The sequence below is a fragment of the Dipodomys merriami genome, unplaced genomic scaffold, assembly GCF_024711535.1.
Source record: "Dipodomys merriami isolate MVZ:Mamm:240054 unplaced genomic scaffold, mDipMer1.0.p SCAF_53, whole genome shotgun sequence".
Taxonomy (NCBI): domain Eukaryota; kingdom Metazoa; phylum Chordata; class Mammalia; order Rodentia; family Heteromyidae; genus Dipodomys; species Dipodomys merriami.
The window spans coordinates 8372112-8379407 of NW_027206102.1; the positions used below are offsets into that span (position 1 = coordinate 8372112).

At 32.4% G+C, this 7296-nt stretch overlaps 1 non-coding gene across 1 annotated transcript; it reads left to right on the top strand.

Annotated features, from left to right (window-relative positions):
* Positions 1–542: 542 nt before the first annotated feature.
* LOC138811467 (U6 spliceosomal RNA) lies at positions 543–649 on the top strand. Its single transcript, XR_011367408.1, has one exon. It is a non-coding gene; the product is annotated as a U6 spliceosomal RNA (small nuclear RNA).
* The last annotated feature ends 6647 nt before the right edge of the window (positions 650–7296 follow it).

Sequence of the window (7296 nt, forward strand, 5' to 3'; positions counted from 1 at the left end):
CTAACAAATAAAGTAAGGAATCACTAAAGTTTTAACAGAAACTGTGTAGTTAAAGTTGTAACTCTTCACTCTGCTTCTTTACACAGACTTTGCAACTTCTCATTAATAAAGTTTCCATAAACTCTAAAATGTACATACTTAGTACTTAATGTCTGCTATCATAAATCTTAAATACTTTACAGAAAAGTTTTATACCTGCCAAACAGTCCTATTTTTGGCATATATAAGCAAAATCCCAAAATTAAGCATATTTAAAACATTAAAACTTTTAACAAACCTTAACACTTGCTGCAATGTTCATTTCGACAGGTGCCTTGTATAGAATAATTGAATTTCTCCTCCTCCAAATCTCTTGAACTACAAATATCTGGAATTATTTTGTTTTTGGCATGTCTATCTTGATTTTATTCTTTAATGTGTGCTTATGTAAGAAATACATGATTCTATAATTTCACAACAATTCTTTTGAACTTACTTTTTGTTGAATTGCCTAGCTTAATAAAATCAATTAAAAGTTACACTTTATATATAAAAACTGTTCTGTGCTCAATTTAGCATCACATACACTAACATTGGAACCATACAGAGAAGATTAGCATGCACGCTGGGCAAGGATGACATGCAAACTCTTGGAGCGTTTCATATTTTTACAGCAACAGATGCTGAAACGTATGTGGCCACAAGGGAACCGTACCGCATTCTTGGTGGGAATGTAAACTTGTTCAACTACTTTGGAAAGCAGTATGGAGGTGCCTCAGAAGACTCCATATAAAACTCCCCTATAATACAGTAATCCCACTTTTGGGGATTTGTCCAAATGATCATAAAAAAGACCATACTAAAACTACCAGCACAACTATGGTTATTGCAACATTATTTATGATAGCTAAGATATGGAACCAAAACAGATGCCCCCATTAGATGAATGGATCAAGAAAATGTGTTATATATACACAATGGAATTCTTTGCCTCCATCAGAAAGAATGACATCGCCCAAATTGTTAGGAAATGGAAAGACTTGAAAAAAAAATTATTGAGTGAAGTAAGCCAAGTCCAAAGAAATATAGGTCCCATGATTTCCCTTATTTTCAATAACGAATGTATGTCTGGGATAAGCAGAAAATTCAAAAGATATGTGCATATAACCAGATAAGTTGATGTTAAAGAAATTGAACCCCAAGATAGGGACACAAGTGGTTTTTTGTTTCTTGCTATTGTTTATAACGTACTTATAATGTGTTGTGTCATTTTTTTTGTTTATTGTATGTTTCTCCCCACACTATAACCCCTGTTTTCTCTGTATTTGAAGTTGGTACACTTACATCTTGCATGTATGCTTCTCTAATTTGGGGAGGGGAAGGGAACAAATGCTCAAATAGCGATACAGGTTGACCCATTGTAACAATGAGATGCACAAGACACTATTTTTAAAAATGAACTTTACAATTTAGGAGGAGGAAGGAAGGGGGAGGGGAGTGTACTTGTGGAGGTGGGAGGGAAGGGATGGTAGGGGAAATATAAAGGAGGAGGTAACAATGCTTGTTAGGAAACTTACTAGTTTCCTTGTTCATGTAAATGTGACCCTTCTGCACAGTATTATTACCATAAAAAACATATAAAAATGTTCTTAGATGGAAGAGTTTATTTCCTCTATTTTACCCATATAATATTGTTAACAAAGAAATTAATTCAGAAAACTGATATGAAGGTAATTTGAATAAATGTGTGTGTGTGTGTGTGTGTGAGTGCGGCAGCGCACAAGCATACACACATGTGCATGCGAACAAACACCATGCATATATATTGGAATGCTCAGAATTTAAATCAGGGCTTCAAGGCCTTGCTAGGCCTTTCCTATCTAGATTGGTGAGCTGTGATATAAGCTACATCTCAATTCTTGGCTCTTTGCTAGTTCATTAAACATTTTGAAAAATAATTTCATGAAGTTTTTTTTGGCCCTGATTGGCTTCCAAGTGTTATCCACAGATCTCAGTCTCCTGAGCAAATATTCAGAGTAGATAGGATTATAGGTGTGACCAGCCAGCACAAGGCTTTTAGAACAATTTTAAAAGTAAAAGAAAATTTACTTCATGGGGGACTGTTTTATCATCACCTAATTTGAAAGCCTTTTGAGTGATTATATGTCAATTTAATTCGTTTGGGGATTGTTAAAAGATAGTAAGTGATGATATTTTAAAGTTTTAGTACTTTTTAAAAAAGAAACTGGAACTGTGGGACAGAAGAAATTTGGCTGTCTTTGGACCTCATTTTGTAAGCTCAGCTCTGTGCATGAAAACCCATTGTCACCAACACAGTCTGTGTTGAAGACAAAATGTGACAGAAAACAATCACCATGGGAAATATTTGCTATGCTATTATTTCTTGGACAATATGAATATTGAATTGAGAGCATAAGAGAATGGAGAGATTTTACCCACCTTTTTGGTATTGCTGAAAGACTTTTGGAAACTTTGACTCATTTCCTTCCTCACTGTGTGTATCTTTGGGCCATGCACTTATAGTCTTTTACTACAATTTCCCCAACACTACAATGGTAATAACATTAGCATTATACCAAATGTTATCTTAAGAAGTAAGAGAATAAAATTTGTGAAACACTTAACATAAACCTATGAATGAACTTTGAGTTTACCCAGCATTCTTTTTTAAATACTAAATAGAATATGATAAGTAGTACAGAAACCATTACGTGTAGTGTTAGCAACCAGAAGTAATATCTATTGACCATGCTCAGCTTCCAAGGAAGCCAGGTGGATAACTTCTCATGCTGTAAATCAAAATGGTTATCTTATGTCGTGATAGTGTAAAAATATCAGAGACAGAACAATGAAGGAATGTTGTAGACTGAGGTGAAATCCATATAAAAATGTGCAAACCTGATAAAACATAAAAGTATCTGAGCAGTATATTGTGTTTTACATCATTTAAGTTACATAGCAAAGATAAGGAAGACCTAGAAGAATAAATTGTCTTTTTGATATTTTATCATAGGTCCTTAGAAGGATGAAAACTTTCCTCATTCTTGTAGAGGCATCATCAGATGAGGGGAACTGTATTTTTTGTTTGCTTCCTTCCATTTATTCTTCAGTTTGAAATCTGAACTACATGAGACTGAAAGAAAGCAAGTGAAATTAGTCGTACAGGCTTTGGAAAGAACAATCAAAGTAAAATAAATAAAATATATATAGACTTGTAAAAGGTCTAACTAAATTGAGTTATATAGTCTCAAGCGTTAACAGAAAATGATTTAAGCAATATCATGTTATTAAAAATTTAAAAATTTTAGGAGCTGCTTAATTTTTTCCTTTCTACTACCTTGAATTAATTATTGATTTTCTATAGAGAGATTAAAGATGAGATTAACAAGAAACTTGATTAAAAATGGACAAAAGTTCTGAATAGACATGTTTTCCAAAAAGCCCTGAAAATTGCCTGTGGATTTACAAATTTGTATTTAATACAACTTCAATGCTGGCTTAATGCTTTGTGAACAGAAGTCATTAGAGAAATGCAATTCAAAATTACTTTGATACTACTTCTTAACTATTATAACTCTTATCAAAAAGATCCAAGGAACCAGGTGTGGAGGTAAAGGCTGGTAATTCCAAGTGATTGGAGTTTGGAGTAAAAGGATTTGAGTTTAAGGCCAGTCTTGGGTACTGCACACAGTAAAAACCTGCCCTTTAAAAAAACTCAAAATGTAATAATGTTGGCTGGCGACAGTGTGGAGAAAAGGAAATTTTCGACACTCTTGGTCAAAATACAGGTTAGTGTTCTCGTTGTAGAAAGTAGTATGCAGTTTTCTAAAGAAATGCAAAGTTGAAATATCATCTGTCCCACCAATCGTGTGATTATTTCTCTCTGGGTAACTCATAAATACATCTGTAATTCATTGTTATGCACATTATTCACAACAACAGCTAAGATAGAAATCGAAATCCAGTGTTCACCTACAAACAAATAAAGCAACTGTGGTACATGCACAAATATCTTTTTCTGTTGATCCCAAAGTACTTTTTTTTTATTGTTTTCCTGTTTCCATGTGATTAACCTCCAAATTAGAAATCCAGATATATGATTTAATTTAACCAAAACTATTTATTGAGTATAAGGACCTTCTACTCTCTGCATTCTTCACACTAAGATCACCAAATATGATGAGTCTGGAATAATTAGTCTTTTTTTGACCTATGTTAATATTCTTTACAATGTGAGTGAAATGTTTAAAAGTAGTATTTATTTTAGATTAATTGCTCTGAAGAGACAATAAATGATATTATCAAAGCTTAAAAATGATTTGATATAAAATTTCAAATTCAGGAAATGGTTTTGACCACTCTGGTTACTGGAGCCTTCACTACAACCTCATGGGACAATTTATACTGATGAAACAAAAATCTGACGTTAGACATTTATGAATAAAAAAATCATGTCATTCTGAATATGTAGAGCTATATATAAAACATAGAAAATTTATTTTCTAAATACCTGAATATGCTAGTACATTTAATTGCAGGGTAAGTACTTGTTCTGAAAGGAGATAAAATTGAACTTATTTTGAAATGTAAACTTAAGTATTTATTTGAATAAAAGACAATGTTTAAAATATCACTCATTCAAGAAACAAGATGTACAGTTAGTTGTTTTTCATGCCAATTATGTTCTCTAAACTTACTACAAATACTAGATTAGTAAACCTAAGTCATTGTTTTGTAGGGAAATAGCAATTCCGTTTCTTAAAACTCATGACAATAACTTTTTCTCAAACAATTGCTAAGTAACTGTTTTATATTTTTTGTCACGGAATCTTATTCGATAAATTTTTATTCATTAAGTTAAATAATTGGCAAACAATATAAATTATGCATGGACAAAGTTTATCTAACACGAGTTTTTTTTCAGAAGATAGAGCATGGCTCTCTTAAAGAACATTAGAATGCAGTGTGTTCTTTATTAATTTTTAGTTATTTTGCTAATAGATATTAATTGTCAGAAGTGACAATTCCATAAAATCTTTAACGGTATTTGATTATATTCCCTCTATTTCTTTCTCATTACACCTTCCTCCAAAGATCTTCTGTTTTTCACATAAAATTACATCTTTATATATGCGCATATAAACTAATTTGGAAGATTTAAGCTAAACTGCAAGTTAATTCAAGATGTACAGTGAGTTAATAGAATAAATAAAAACCTGAATATCTTTTGTTAACTTTTGTATTGAGCTATCATTATTATTATGGTTAGGGTTAGGATCTCTGACAGAATTAGAATTAGGATTAGAGAAATAGAAAATTTAGGTTCATCACAGGATGACCCATTGCAACAATGATACTCACAAGACACTATGTTGAAAATGAAGTTTATACCATGGGAAGGGAAGGGTATGAGAAGTGGGGAGGGACGGGATAGTGGGAGAACAAGAAAGGAAGGGGTAACAATGCTCAACAAGAAACGTATTCCTTACCTTTTATATGTAACTAATCCCTCTTTAAATCATCTTTTCAACAAAATAAAAATTTTAAAAATAATGAAAAATAAAACCTGACAGGACATAGAAAAACAGTTAAAAATTTATGTTCAAAATGCAAGTAAAAGTTAGACCTACACGCTGAGCAAGAGTTAGGATAAATATGAAAAAAGAGGCTTGCTACTAACATGATGATTCGGTTATATGTAGGCTTAGGATTAGGAAAGTTGTGCTAGTTAGAACGGGGTTAGGATGAGAAAAACATGTAAAACATTGTGTAAAACTGCCACATATTTTAAAAAGAATGAATGAAAACCAGTCTGTGTTACTTTCAACATTCAGATATAATTTGGTTTAAAGTGTGAGATACTTTTTTGTTCCAGTTAGGGTTATGGAAGGATAAGCTTTAAGGTGAATTTTAGTTTTCCAATTAGAATTAGAAGCCAAAAAAATGTGTGATTGAATAGAATCTAGACAATTTTCTTTACATTAACCATTTGATGTTAAATCAGAATGTGATTTGGATTAGGTTTCTGGTTAACCGGAGTTGAGGATAGAGTAAAGAAATGGGTTAAACTAGTGGCTCGCACCTATTATCCTAGCTACTCAGGAAGCTATTTTCTGAGCATCGCAGTTCAAAGGTAGCTCAGGCAGGAAAGTCCATGAGACTTTTATCTCAAATTAACCACTATAAAACATAAAAGCGGTGCTGTGGCTCAATTGGTTAAATGCACACCTAGGACTAAAGAACTCAGAGATTATGCCCTGGCCCAGAGTGCAAGCCCCACGACTGACAAAAAGGAAAAAAAAAAAGAAATGTTAAATATTAAGTAAAGCTGAACCGTTTTTTAGGTTCTAGGAATTCAGGAAAAGCTGGGATAGTGGAAGTATTTCATAAAATCAAGATTTGAGATCAATGGGTATAATGATTCCTGTTATGGAACAAAATATATTCAGAGTTAAGAGTGAAAAATCTGTAGGGTTTACAGAAAACCTACAATTTATTTCAAGAATTACCAATGGAATTTCAGTTAGGATTGCACAAAATGAGCATTTTTCATAAATTTTAGAATTGGGATAGGATTAGTGTCAAGGTAATGGTTAGGATTCCAGCCATGGTTAGGCTTAGAGTGAAGGAGAAAAAAAAATGAGGGTCTAATTGAAGGTAAATTTTAATATAAGCCTGGTAAGAATTAGAATGAATGTAAACTAGTGTATTGCTATTAGTGTTAGAATCTACTCACAATTAGGCTGATGGTTATTCTCAATGTTCCAGTTAAGAAAGATTACGTTTAGGGTTAGAAAATGACTAAGATATTGGAAAAATTGAAACCTATGTTTGGAAGGATGAGTGAAAACTAGTGTACTTGTGTTAGTGTTAGTATTGTCATATAATTTGGATTAAGATTAGGGTCAGTATTTTCTTCTGATTATATTTACTGTTACGAATAATAAAGCTTTTAGTATAAAATTGTGTTCACTAACAAGTAGAAGCAAATATATGAGGCTGAATAGTAACTAGAACATTATCATTACATTTATTTCTCAGTGATCATTCTTGTAGTGATTAATGAGAGTTTTCCAGACAGGTTTAGGTTAAGAGTTAGCGTTAAGTAATGGACTAGATGGTAAGTAAATCTGAAACTGTTTTCAGATACAGTGGTTCAGAAAAAGGTAGAATCAATGGAAACTACAGTATTTTTCCTGGTAAGAGAATGTGAGGACAAGTAATATAATGGCTTCTGTTAGGGAACAAGATAACTTTCGAGGTAGAGTCAGAAAATTTGTGAGAATTAGGGCAAAC